We start from the raw sequence: 14,788 nt of genomic DNA, 5'->3' as shown, positions 1-14,788 counted from the left end.
GTGTTCTCCCGGATGCCTGACCATGCTGCATGTCTGGTCCCAGACAGGTGAGTTCCCCTGCCAACCAAGCTGTTTCTGCAGGACTGTGGTAGGGGCTAGGACTCTGTCCCTGCCACATCCACTGGTGTCCCCACATCCACAAATCCAGTCACCTCATCATAGAAGGCAATTAGTTGGTCAGGCATGACTTGCCTTTTGTGAATCCAGGCTGAATGTTGCTAATCACCTTTTTCTCCTCCAAGTGCTTAGAAATCAATTCCTAGAGGATCTGCTTCATTATTTTTCCAGGGACTGAGGTGAGCCTGACTGGTCTGTAGTTCCCTGGATCCACCTTTCTTAAATATGGACATTATGCTTGCCCTTTTCCAATCATCTCGGACCTCTCCCAATTGCCACGAGTTTTCAAAGATGAAGGCCAGTGGCTCTACAATCACATCAGCTGACTCCCTCAGCACCCTCAGGTGCATCCCATCTGGCCCCATGGACTTGTATATGTTCAGCATTTCTAAATATTCCCTAACCTGTTCTTTCACCACTGAGGGTTGCTCACCTCCTCCCCAAACTGTGCTGCCCCATGCAGTAGTCTGGGAGCTGACCTTGCCTGTGAAGACTAAGGTGAAAAAGGCATTGAGTACTTCAGCCTTTTCTTCATCCTCTGTCACAAGATTGCCTCCCCCATTCAGTAAAGGACCCACACTTTCCCTGATCTTCCTTTCATTAGTAACCTACTTGTAGAAACCCTTCTTGTTTCCCCTCATGTCCCTTGCTAGCTTCACTTCCAATTGCACTTTGACCTTCCTGACTTCATCCCTGCATGCCCAAGCAATGCTCTTATACTTCTCCCTAGTTGTTTGTGCAATTTTTGTCTTCTTATAAGCTTCCTTTTTATGATTTAGTTTACTGAAGAGTTCACTGCTAAGCCAAGCTGATTTTCTGCCATACTTGCTAGTCTTCCTGTATATTGGGATTTTTTGTTCCTGTACGGTTTCTTTCCAGTACAGCCAGCTCTCCTGGACTCCTCTCCCCCTCAGACTAGCTTCCCAGGGGATCTTTCCCATGAGTGCCCTAAGAGAATTGAAGTCTGCTTTTCTGAAATCCAGGGTCCTTACGCTGCTGCTCTCTATCCTTCCTTTCCTCAGGATCCTGAACTTAATCATCTCATGGTCACTGCTGCCCAGTTTGCCATCTAATATACATTCCCACCAATTCTTCCCTGTTTGTGATCATCAGGTCAAGAAGAGTACAGCCCTTAGTTGGCTGCTCCAGCACTTGCACCAGGAAATTGTCCCTAACACTTACCAAAAACTTCGCAGATTGCTTGCTCACTGCTGTATTGCTATCTCAGGAGATGTCAGGGTGACTTAAGTCCCCCATGAAAACCAGGGCCTGTGATCGGGAAACTTCTGCTACCTGTTTGAAGAAAGCCTCATCCATCACTTCCAGAGGTCCCTTCAAGACGTACATTTCTATGATTCTATTATTTCTATTTTAAGTTGAAAGCCAGAAAATGATGATACATACAATAACTATAGTTGGAAGATAGACCTTGAAATTTCAACTAATTGATACACCATCCTTTTTCCTCATTGTCATTTTCCCCTTTTTGCTAAGGGTATTCTGGAGGTTAGGTGGTGTTTTTTCTAAAAGATAAATGAGGCAAATCAGTTACAGAATAAGTTAATTTTAGATGCCTTTGTTCAGTGGCAGCCCAGAATATTAGCAGCCTAAACAACTCAGGATTCTGAGCTGAATTACAGCTTGGTTCATTATCCCAATACAAATCATTGTTTTTTTTAATTATAGAAAATATCTCATTTAAGTTGTTTCCAAAGACTCTATTCCTTCCATTTAACAAATCCATTTCAGAAACACTTGTTTCTTTATTTTCAAAAGGTATTTTCTTGACAGTCACCTGCATGTCAGTCATGGGATCTCCACACCTATCTCTCCCCCATCAGGTGCTACCTACAAATACAAGCACTCAGTTCATTTTTGAAATAGCTGTGTTTATAGCTTTTGGCCTCTACCTCTTTCCATATTCTAGCCATGCTGCATGTTTTACATACTTTGAGCTCTCTCAAATCTTTACTTGGCCCTCTGTTTCAGGTCAACCAGGGGTTGGTGACTGGCATAATTTTTAGTCTCGCTTTTCTTTCTGTCAAGGTCAAATTCTGTGAGACTGGCAAGCAGATAATTGATCAGCAGCATGCTGATTATTTCCTGATGCCTCATCAGGGCTCCAGGCCTTCAGATAAGGAGTAAAACAGTAGAGACACTGAGGAGCAAGCACCTCAGATCTGAGGCTTCCAATTTCTTTTATCTATTCAGTTCGAACTGAATCATACTGGGCATCTGCTTCATCCACAATTAATCAAGAAGTTAGGCCCACAAAGAACACACATGCAGCCTGAAATGATGGGATAGCAGAATAGCCGTAATAGCAGAATCAGGCATTACAATTCTTTCCAGAATGTTCATGGAGAACAAAAGGACTAGTATCCCAAGTTTTATTCTTTAAACAAAATAAAATCCTAATAAAAATCCTATTTTGCAAAGTTAATCTGTTTTGTTATTGCTAAAACTTTCATGCCTTTAAGCAGCCAAAAAAACCCTCCCCCAAATACCTCTGCTTAATCATTAAACAGAAAAACAATATCAGACATGGGTGACTGGTGCCTCCCAAGTCTGGTGGGGGGTACCAGATTGTTAACGGGGTAGGGGGAGAGGCAGTGGCTGATCGCCAAGTGTGGAACCACCAACGATGAAACCAGAACTGCACTTCCATTGGCACTTCCGGTTTCATGGCTGGCGCTTCCAGGGGGTGCATGGCCAGTCTCAGGGGGTGCATATGTACCCTATGTGTCACCAATGGTACCATAAGTGGATATACAGTAACGTTACTCACAGTGAGTTTGTGATAGAATATTGTTGGCTGCCTGTTAAACCACAGTTATGATAACAAGGAAATTATGTGTTCTTCTGAGAATCATAGGCACTCAGGATGGAGGACCACGAGGCCAAATACAACACTAAGATAAGTTGCTACATGTTTTATTTATTCATCAGGAGTTGCACCCACTCATACCATGGCTAAATTTGTCCCATTATATTAGAAAGTTCTCCTACTTCAGGGGTTCCCAGCAATTTCAACATCCTTAATGTACTTTTGTATTAATTTATAATAATAATTTTAAAGGCATTTGACCAAAAGAGTATGTTGGTTTGGTTCTTAAGATTTGGACTGGAAGCTCTGAAGCTTGAGCCCAATTTTTACTTCTACCCCTGGGTATCCTGTGTCACTTTAGACAAGCCATTGTGTCTCACTGTACCTCAGTTGCTTATCTGAAAAATATGGCTAATCAGTCTTACTTGGCCTTTCCTGTATACTTGCATGGTGACCTCTTTGTGGAAGAGAATTTTTCTTACTACATAGTTGTATAGCAAGTAGCACACCAGGGTCCTGCTCTTAGGCTGTCACTAACATATTGCAAATCACAGCAATATAGAAAAGTAGTCGTGCAAGGGACCTCACATAGTCATCTAGTCCAAGGGCATGAATGACTGGTGCCTCCTGTGATTGGGGGGGCACCATGGCAGTGAGCAGCAAGCTGGGAGGAGCAGCAAGACGTGTTGGCAGTGGCGAGCAGGGACTACCTGCTGCTGCCACCCATGGTGTCAGCAGCAGTGAGTGGGAACTGTCTGCAGCTGTTGTCAGTGGTTTCGGCAGTGGCAGTGGCAAGCAGGAACTGCCTACAGCTGCCACCCACCATGTTGGTGGGGGGGGGCAGGTGCTGGCAGCAACTGCCTGCAGAAGCCAGTGGTGGCTTTAGCAGTGGACAATCTCAGGGGGAGCACATACCCCCCCAACCCCCTCCTACACATTGCCCATGTCCAAAGGTGATCAAAATCTGACAGTAGGGAGCCATTAACACAGTTTAGCTTTGAGCATGGTCTACTTCCAACCCAGCCAACACCACTAGAGTCAGAGCTGAAGCTGCTACTCTGTTCTGCAATGGCACCACTGCCACTTCTCCCCACCACCCAGGTGAAGGCCCATGCTGCTGAAACATCACTGAAGCTCTCCAGCTCTAGGCTAAATAATATGGCTTGATAGGCCAGATCTGACCCATGGGCCATAGGTTGCCAATCCCTGATCAAGTCCCATCTCCTGCTTAAGGCAGGATCATCCCAATGTAAACCATCCTAAACAAGTGTTTGTCTAATCCAGTGGTGCCCCACCTTCTTGGTCTGAAGGCCAGACAAATAGGGTTAGGTGTGCCTGTAGGCCAGATCTAGTCTTTGGGCCCAATCTGGTGCATGTTGCTGGCCCAGTTGGTGCCCCATCCAGCTGTACAGAAATGGCCCAATACAGCTATGTGGGAACAGTCTAGCCAGGGCCTGATCCCATGTGACTGCATCAGGGCCCCAAGCCATTTCTGCAAGGCTGCATTGGACCCTGGCTCAGTACAGACATATGGGAACAAGGCCCAATATCACCATTCAGGAATGCCCAACTGCAGCAACTCCAACCATGTGAGGCTTGGAAATTTGACAGTGTACTGATAGTTTCAGTTGTCACCACTCCGCCACTGCCAAATTTCCAGACCTGTGAGAAAATCCATAAACTGGATTACATGGCTCCATGGGCCAGATTTTGTGATTGAGCATTTTAAAACTATGGGAACAACTATCACACACAACTACCATGCATAATGCCCAAGACACTAAACTCCCATGTTTGGCAAACTTTGCCAGAATGGATATAAATAACTCTTACAATAGCTGCACTTATCAAACTTCCAGCATAACTAAGATATGTTTAATATTAATGTTCCCATTACTATTAGTGTAGAGAGCATCTAGAACAAAAACTCCTTTATACAGAGGAATCCCACTGTCATCTTAATGTTATAGATCAAGGATGAATAGCTATAAGCAACAAAAGCAGAAACAGTAACCTGCACAGAATGATTGGTTTGAATATGAATATATTATTGCAATCTAACAAAAGTAAAATTTGGGAACCATGGGAATGGCCTACATGTGTAAATGTCAAGTGCTTTCTTTAAAGACTCTCTGCTCTTCCTTCACCAGAACTCAAAGAACATCCATCACCAAGTAACCTGGAGATACATTTCATGAAAAGATCTTCACATCATGAGTCAGTGATAAAAATGCTAGTTCATCCAGTTTTTCAAACTGCTTATGACAGACTGAGCCCCCAAAGTACATGCATGTTTAATCTATATTTTTAAAGTCTGTGCACCTCTACACCTCCCATTGCTAAATCTAACCACTGAAGTAAGTCATAAAAGGAGGCTGGTTAAGTCTAATCTAAAATAACACCTTTCTTGTTTTGTTAAAGCATTTCTACAGAATCAAGGTCAACTTTGTTTTTTAATTAACAATGTGGATCAATATGAAAGCCAGGTATTTCAGGTCTAGCACACAGAGCCACTGTTGCATTTTAACTTAGTTCATGGCCTGAGTCTATACCAAACCTTTTTGGTATACAGTCTGGTTCAGTGTAGTCTGTTATCCAGGATGTCTATGTCTGTGTTTCATTTATATTTTATTAAACCAGTTCTTTGGTTTTTTATGACAAATCCTAAGAAGCGGAGATTGGAAATATAACTACACAATGTCCTACAATATTCCTGTTTTCCTTTTGAAACAGTCTTGTTTATAGAACTACCAAAACTTTCAAAATTAAATTCAGCCCCTTGGTAGACTGCATTACAGGGCAGGTCACCTCTTTGTCACTGCAGCATGGAATTACAACTAAAGGAAAGGGCTCTGGTAGCTCGCAATGGGCTGTCTAAAAGGAGCTCCAATTACAGTATATGCATTACGTATACATTGGTGCCTGCTGTTCCAATCAAGCAGAAAAAAAAATGTAATGCTGTAATAGAGCTTTCTTTGAGAATAAGCAGAAGAACGTTGACACAATACTTATACCAGCAAAATGTAGCTGTGAGCTAGAAAGGCAAACAAGCCTAGTAGAAATCAATAGTTCCCCCTCTCCTCACAAGCTGACTCTCAAGGTCATAGCTCAAGGCCACAGACTGTTCCTCAGAAAGGACCTTAGCATCCAAGCACATCAGGAACATTATGTAACCCTCACGTGCAGGGCTCCTAATTTTCCTGGCAAGGAGGGGAATAGATTAAAGCTGATGAGACTATACCAGTGGTACATATAGAACAAATTGACCCAATGTATTTAACTAGTATCTTGCCAGCTGCAGAGTCAGTATTAACCTTTACAACATGTTCTAGACTAACACCCATAAAATCTCCACACTCCAAAAATGTTGTTTTCCTTTGGCCTACTTAATTTTGCCAAAGCTTCCTTTTTCACCACAGATAAATAGGAGTGGTCCAAGCCTCAAGCCAAGCCCCACTTCATCATGACTGAGATTAATGTGGCACATACAAGTTGAATGAGATGAAATGCCATAGAAAGTCTGTCTACACATGCACTTTAATATGCATTAGCCTATTTTAATGTGCATTAAAGCATTACAAACAAACTGTGTGCTTTCACTAAAGTGCATTAAAATAGGGTAATGCATCTTTTTCTAGTACCTCACAATTGGGGTATTAAATTTAATTTGGATTACCAAAAGTGCATTAATGACTGTGTAGACATGCCAAGAGAAGAGAATCAGGAGCAAATGTTCAATGAAAGAAACGTACAGCAATCCATGGCTAAGAAAGAGAGGTTTCTAGGAATATCTCCAGCAGACATTATTGAACTCTGGACACTAAAAGAAGTAGATTCCATTCAGCTATTCTTTTTTGTTAGGGATTTTATGAAAATAAAAAGAAAACATGCCCAATATTTTTCTTTTCCATAACAGTTTGATTTTAAAAGCAGTTTATATTTGAATACATAGCACTGAGTCAGATTTCCAGGAATTTATGACCAAATCTGGTCACTTTAAATTTCCAGAAGTATTTCTCTCTTGTTCAACTTTAACTGTCATGTTGCTGACTAGGCATCTCCTGAGTCCTAGAAGATTCTCTGATTGCAGACTACTGGAGGTTATAAAGATATGTTAACTGCAAGTAAATCAAGCACTGTATACAAACTAACACTCTTTTCTCCTTCTGTTCATCACAGTGCTGCTAGTTATCAGATACAGGCAATATTAGAGTTCTGTGAAGTGCTACTGACTTCTGCAGAGAGCAGTTTCTACCTGAACTATTGCCTATCTTCTTGCCTGTTTTTGGATCCTTTAATAAAACTCAACACTGATATTGTAATGCTGAAAAAATAGTTATAGTCTTACATTTTATTAAAACTGGTACCTACATAGCTTCTGTTCAGGGATGGGATTAGCAATGTATGAGAACCCAGTTGTAGAAGAACTACCATAGAAGAAGAAAGCAATTCAGTATTTAATGTACTGCATCAACAATTAAGTAAGAGGATATTGGTCCCTTTGGGGACCTTTGGTGGGAAACTCATAAGCCCTAGCCTCCACCTGCAGATTTAAGTATGTTGCTATGCATAATTGCAGGTAATTGAATTATTCGAAAGATTAAGAACGGTACTAGTGTGATAAACTATAAATTGAAGTATGATTGTTGATTGGCCACAGTTAGACTCCAGCAATGTTTTATTTCAGTTATTCTATTAAGAAAAGCATTGTAAGGAATGGTTCTTTAAAACAAACAATTAAGAAAGGGAGAGCCAAATAGTAAACTTAATGTTTCTTGGGTAATTTAATTTTCTTTCCCTTTTGCAGCTGTGTCTAAGGAATAGTTTCCTAGAAAGCAAATATCCGATTTTCACAAATGTCAACTACCTCATTTCACTTTATATTTTAAAGAGAAATACTGGCACTTTCAAAGACCACTATGAAATGTGGACAACTGATTCCCATAAAAATTAATAGAAATTAAGCATCACCATTTCCTATGCAGATTTTAAAACCTCAGCAAAAATGTTTGAATTTACAAATTACTCTCTGGTGACTTTAGTTGCTGCAGGAAACTCCTTTAACTTTCCCATGGATTCTGAATATAATCCCACCTCATATAGGTTCAATCCTTATAGATAGACATAGTAGTCTGAAGACTACGTATAACTTTTATAAAGTCTATATTAAACTCACTGAATGTTTGATATGATTTTACTATGCATCACAGCTTTTAGCAAAGTTCCGCTCCTTGGTTTGATGAACTATGGTTTTTATTGCAATATTTCTGTTTTAAATGTTTTCAGGCTGTTATAGTGTTGTGTTCACTTCATTATCCTGTGCACAGGGAATAAAGGGCTAAGTCCCAGAGATGTCTACATGTGGAATGAAAAAATGGAACCATAGCATCCACAAAGATTTAAATAGGTTTGCTAGCACTTCAACAAAGATGGGATCCCTGGTGACACCCTGGAGGCTCCAAGAAAGCTGAATGAGATCAGCATGACAAGAGGCAAGCAGCCTGGACAAGTGGGAAGCCAGCTCCTGGGTGAAAGAGTCTGAGTCTGAAGACAGAGACCAGCAAAGCAGTTTTGGGGGCTTGGAAGACAGCAGACTGGAAAGGGCTGTGTGGGCAGCACTGGGGAGAGAGGGACTCCTTGGCCCTTTGGAGAGGAGAAAACCTCTGGCTTGTTTGCCATTGCTCCAATAAATGCTGTTATTCAAGAAGAGTTGTCTGTTTTGCTGCTTAGATCTTTGGGTTGTGCTGGGTCGCCTCAACAGGAGGTAAATCCCATCTCTTAGGAGCTGAACTGAATGCTAGCTCCTGGGTCAGGGCCAAAGAAAAGGAGGAAGGGTGAGGGACGAAAATGCCAGGATCCCAGAGTGGAAAGAAACCAGGGCTCCTCCCTGCTCTGTAAGTCACAACTAGTTTGGCTACAGGATGGGGCACTCTTCAAGACCAAACAAGGCTGAAGCAGTTCTGAGCAAGCATTGCTGTGAGGGGACCCCCAACTAATCCAGATCATGTTGTCTCTGTCTCTTTTTTCCCTTGCCGTGACATGACTAACAGAGCAATGTGCTCAGCAGGATTGTTACACTTAGCTGAGCAGGTTAAAGGCCATCACTGGTTAGGATTACTCCCTCCTTTTCCCCAAATGTCAGAATAGCATAGGTGCAAGATGTGTAAAACATGGGGAACTGCACAGCTCCTCTAGACTGTAACAGGAGTGCAAAAGAAGAGCTGCTTCAGGATGCCAGATTTATACCTTAGCTTAAGAGCAATATTATAGTCATGATGATCCAGAAATTATGTGAGAGGCAAGGAGTTCTTAGGTGATATCTTTTATTAAACCAACTATGTAGTTGGGATAAAGTTAGACTAGCTTTCAAATGGACCTGAGGAAGAATGTCTTACATTCAACAGCTTGTCCAACTAACCCAACTACATAGTTGGTCCAATAAAATCCTAAGAAATCCTTGCCTCTTAGATTTTTATCTTCTCAGTCAAGGCCAAAGGGGTAAGGAGTTTTCTGAAAGCTATGTGACAGACAATATTACTGTCTATGGAATTGTTATTACCAAGTCTCAGAATAAATAAAAAGCCTAAAGAAAAGACTTCTTGAAAAGGTTTATAGCTTCTGTAGAGATAAAGCATCAAGCTTGTGCTTAGTCTGATCTCTTATGGCAAAATATTCAATGTTGGGGTCCCACCAGTGGGAATACTCACCTCCCAGTGCCTGTTACAGCCTTATAGACTATGACTGGAACTTAAACTTCTGTTCTGAAACAAAACACGAATCAGTGGGACTAATAATAAAGGGCTATCATGATGGGTAATATCCTACTGATTTTTTGGCATATGAGGTACAGTTCTTCAAGTTGTGGCTCTGTTGTACCAAAAATGGCCCTAGTTCAGGGAAGCATTTATACATGTGCACAAGCTGTAACCTGAATGGACTGGAACTCATGTGCATGTTTAAGTGGTTTCCTAAACTGAGGCATCTTTGGATACTACATAGCTCTAGCTTAATTTGAAAATCCATAGAATCAAACTTTGGTTTTGATCAAAACCAAGAAACTGAAATCATAATGATCTTCTCTCATGTAGGGCTTTTCATCTTCAAAGCATTTTGCAAATATTAATTAATTAATCCTGTTCAGATTCTGGCATTCAAGCTTTCATTACAATAATGATAAGAAACTTTCTGTAAATGTTAATATACCACTGAAATTTCAAGCTGTAGAGACTTCTCTGGAAAAAGAATGTACTCTGTCAAGAGCAAGCAGTTGCTGAAATAAAAAGGGTAGCAGAGGATGAAGAATTATGCATAATAATATTGTTCAAAGATACTTAAAGGTCAAATTAAATTTTGAGAACTTTTTTTCCCTTATGAGCAGCAAAATGTTCTGTTCCCTCTTGGAAGTGTTGCTATTAAATTCTTTTTAGGGCTTGATTTTTCCCTTCCCCCCATTTACTTTTTCTGTGGTGAAGAACATCAGACTCCTAAAATGAGTGTTTATTCTGCTGCTTCTGTATAGTGAAACCTTTGAATAGTGAAACATCGTTTTCTTCTCAAGACAGCTTCCTTCTCAGATCAGGTTTATAGTAGCAAGACTTGAATTTGAAAGAGTTCAAGCATTTTATTTTGCTTCACACCCCTGGAGACACATTGAGAAACCACCCTATCACTGGGGAGTGATGGGAACTAAGTAAGGGTCCAGGTCTACTGTCACAAAGCACTACCATCAGTAACTTCAACAGGAGCAGGACAGGATCCTAATGGCTTTTGGGGCACAATTTTATAAGGAATTTAGCATCGTCTGTGAGGTGACAGGAACCCGCTGCTGAAGCTGATGGAACTCAGCAGAATGGTCCTCCGTTATAAAGCTGTGCCGTAAGAAGCAAGGCGGCATAACACTGACAGCCCCTTTCATCACCATCTCCAGAAAGAAAAAAATAAATAAAAACAAAACCACAACACTGCAAGACCTGAAGGTATCAATCTGCTCAACCAGCCAAAAATAAAACATCAAATAACCCTATCCAAGCACAGATAATATCCTGTAAAAGATCCTTGTAAGCTAATGTGGCTCCTTGAGCCCAGTGGGTATTTGAGCTTTTTCATTTTTCACATTCAAGAAAGAAGTCTAGCTATAGTCTGATTAGAAAGCAGCATGGGAAAAAACTGACATTCACATATGCAGGGACTGAAGCTGAACCCTAGGTACTCCTAATGAATTCACTGTTTTACTCATTTAAAGAAAGACCCAAATTCAAAGGTCTGCTACCTCCTAATGTGAATTTGTACCTTCTTTTTTCTCACTGATGTCACTAAGTACTTCATTTCAGCACTTGACGTCTCTCATTGGGTGTTATGTGACCTGAAGCAACAATCTTTCTCTATAGATAGGACTAATTGGGCTTTCAGTTCAATGTGGCTGTGAAACCAGTGACCTGACTTTGGCATCATCAATGGGTTGCTGTTTTCATTTGCCATAAACCTTTCATAATAATGAAATAGAATCTTAAGACAAATCATGCTCCTGGGATCATTGTGGTTTGCAGCTATTCAGAAACAGTTCTGTAAAGATGACATTATTCCATACCGCTGATTACTGTTTCATAGCTGGCAAGAAGTGGCTACTATTTCTGAAGGATCCTATATATTCTTAAAGATACCCACTTTTCTATCAACACATCCTGAAGATAATGTAGTAGATTTCCAAGAACTTGTTCTCTCTCCATTCAAACCAATATGAATTTTGCCATTCCTATTCATGGCAGCAGGGTCAAACAATAATGGCTAACAAATACTGTTGTCTTTCATGGCCCTTCAGTTTTGAAAACCAATGCACTTTACCCACATTACACAAGGAACAGAAGTGGCACCCAGACAGTTCCCAAACAAAAAGGGTAAAAGCTACTTTCCCCCAATCCTGCATTAGGTTCAGCCACGGGGCCAGGATAAATCTGGTGTGAAGTGCTTGATCTAGACACATTGATGTTCAGGGGACTTAACATATAGGTTAGGAACAGAAATTACACATAAACCAGTATAAGTGATAGGAAACCATTTCAAATCTATAATACAATAGAAATTCAGGGCACAAAAACTGCTTTCAAAATGGCTGAAACTGGTTTAAGATAAATCTGGAAGGATGTAGTATCAGAATTAACTGATTTAGGTTCAATCAGTTTTTTGAACTTCTGTCCCAGATCTCCTCCAGATTCAAGTTAACTCACAGTTCCCCAGCATCCCAAGATGCTTTACACCTCCCCTGCAAGCCCCCTCTCACAGAATGGGAAGGGTAGCCTTGCAAATTGAGCAGGGAGGTGTGCTCTAGCACCCCCTGTCTTCTGGTCTGAACCACTGCAGGCATGTGACTTCATTTCCAGAATCAAAAGTGAGTATCTGTTCATTTGCTTATTGGTTCAATCTGCGCAGTTTAGACTCATCTGTGAAGATTGAATTAATTCAGCCTGAGGCTTTTTGACAGTCTGCATACTTAGCCACAGAAACATGAATACTAGCCTTGATTATGCAGGATTCACTGTCTCCCAAGAGAGATTCTCATTTTCACAGGGAGAAAAATTACCTCTCTGGCATGGACCAGGGGACATTACACAAATGGAATGGGAAGGGAATAAACCCAATCCATTCCCAGTGTTGTTTAATTTGCTGAAAAAAACTTTGCAGCCCGTGAGCAATGCCATATGTTTACTGTGGTCAAAACTGAATTCTCATTAGTATTTTTTTAATAAGTTCTGTTTCAGCAAATTCCCAGGTACATAGAGACAAAAAACAGGACTCACATTGGCAGAGTAGCACACAAGTTAGATCTGAGAGCAGAACAAAGGGCTGCTTAGCGCTCCCCACTGCAGAGCTGTATGAATTATTTGTTACAACAGCTTTGGTTGAATTCAGCCCATTTTTTTTCTGTTTGTTGAATGTCCCTGAGCAGATGGTGCCTTTGTTTTTTCCAGGTTTGTTTTTGTTATTCATATTTATTCAGTGAATATATCATACAAATTCATTTCAGCCTATGGATGTATCATGAAGTACTACTGCGAATTTAATACACAGAATTTGAAATTCAAGCCATGTGATTGGTCATTTAAAGCACATGACATTGTTTCTGTTCTCTGAATGCATGTTTGAAGAGGGAAAAGGTATTTTTATTCACTGGGTGTGTCTACATGACTAACTCTACTGCACATTAGTACAGTGGGCAAAAACTGTGCTAATGCTCATTAACATGACCTAAAAAGCATTCATCTGCACTAATGCGCAGTATTGCCAATTATGGCACATTAAGTTACTACCTGTTATTACAGGTACTGAACTCAATGCGACATAATTACAGCACATTAATGAACCCATGGTGTGGAAAAACACTAGCATCTTTAGGCAAGTCTGCATGAGCTGGAATGTGCATTTCCCCAGGGACAAAGAGCAGCAGCACAATTTGTGCTACTACTACTTGACTCCAGGGAATGCCCATGCACATGCTCTGGAGTGTGGCGTGCTGCCTTGGGTGGGGCAGAGGAGGCTGGAGCCAGCACCTGGGCTGGCCCCAGCAGCCTTCCCCTGGGGATTGCGGTGCTCTGGAGCTTGCAGCTGTGGCAATCCAGCAGAAGGGAGCCTGGCCAGAAGCTGGACCGTGGCCTCAGCAGCCAGGCTTCAGTTTTGGGCAGTGCAAGGTACTGCAATGTGCACCCCCCATGCAGCCCAGAGCCCCCCTGCAGCTACAGCGGCCATTGGGGTGCTCAGGGTCCTCCTGGCTGAACCCCCACACAGCGCAGCGTGGCATGGCCTTAGCCATCTGGTACCCAGTGCTGCCTGTATCATCCACCCAGGCACTGGGTGCTGCCTGTATCACATCGGGCAGACCCTTGTCACCCAGGGTCCTGGCACTGCTTGTAGGGGCTGCACATTGGGCCAGGCTGGATTTTGCCTTCATGAAACTGGCCCAGCCCCACTTTTTTTAGGTTTGGTTTTTTTTGACACCAGGCTCTCTCAACGTCAGCCGTCCCCCACTATGCTGCAAATTAGCAGCACAGGGAATGCCTGCAAGGGCAGTGTGTGGTGCCACAGACAGGTCTGCGGTGCTGCACTCTGCATGTGCATGGTCATCTGGATGTACCTTTTGGCACAAGTTAAGTAAAGGGAAGAGTCCTTTGAAGAACAGACACTGCCACAGACTGTTGTCAGGTCTCAGAAACACCCGGATTTTAAGTCAGTATTCTGGGAAAGAAGGGTTTCTCTGCTCAGGGTGTTCCTGCAAATGACACATTTCCGACTTATTCTTCTGGCAGAGTAGGTGGGATAAAGACTGTTACAGTACCAATTATTCCTGAGAAGAGGCATGAAGGTTGTGCTCTAAGATAGGTGGGGGAGGTAGAGTTTGCTGCAGCATACTGTGATATAGTGGTTCCACGATGGGTTATAAAAGAGAAGGGTGAGATGTAGCTGCTTCTGGTATCAAGCAGCAAATAAAAAGTCCCATAATACTGTCTATTCTATTCCACAGGCAAACAGTAAGGGGTAGGACACCAGCTACAAAACAAAGGTTAAAATCATCAGGGAAGAGGTGGATTTTTTTTGCCACTGAGCCATTAGATCTGTCAGTAAATTAACAAGACTGGAAATGATACAACATTGTTCCCACTATCCAGCCCCACATACATTTTCCTCAGATTGCCACTAGTGAATTTTGCTGCCTGGTAAAATAAATTTCATTCAATCATGAACTAAACCTGTCTGAGCAGAATCCAAATCTTCTGGACACTGGAGTGCCCCACCATGGCCCTCAGGTAATAGCAGTCATTGAATTATGAAAAAAATAATAATCAAAATATGCAA

General features: G+C 41.8%; 1 long non-coding RNA gene across 1 annotated transcript; it reads right to left on the bottom strand.

The window, feature by feature from the left end:
* Nucleotides 1-641: 641 nt before the first annotated feature.
* LOC109302417 lies at nucleotides 642-12,090 on the bottom strand. The gene is made up of 4 exons (XR_002098755.1): nucleotides 11,945-12,090; nucleotides 5,604-5,608; nucleotides 984-988; nucleotides 642-655 (listed from the first exon to the last, which is right to left on the bottom strand). It is a non-coding gene; the product is annotated as an uncharacterized LOC109302417 (long non-coding RNA).
* Nucleotides 12,091-14,788: the final 2,698 nt, after the last annotated feature.

Source organism: Gavialis gangeticus, unplaced genomic scaffold, assembly GCF_001723915.1.
Source record: "Gavialis gangeticus isolate Ggan-Ray unplaced genomic scaffold, GavGan_comp1, whole genome shotgun sequence".
NCBI classification, from domain to species: domain Eukaryota; kingdom Metazoa; phylum Chordata; order Crocodylia; family Gavialidae; genus Gavialis; species Gavialis gangeticus.
This window is presented reverse-complemented; position numbering and strand designations above follow the sequence as displayed.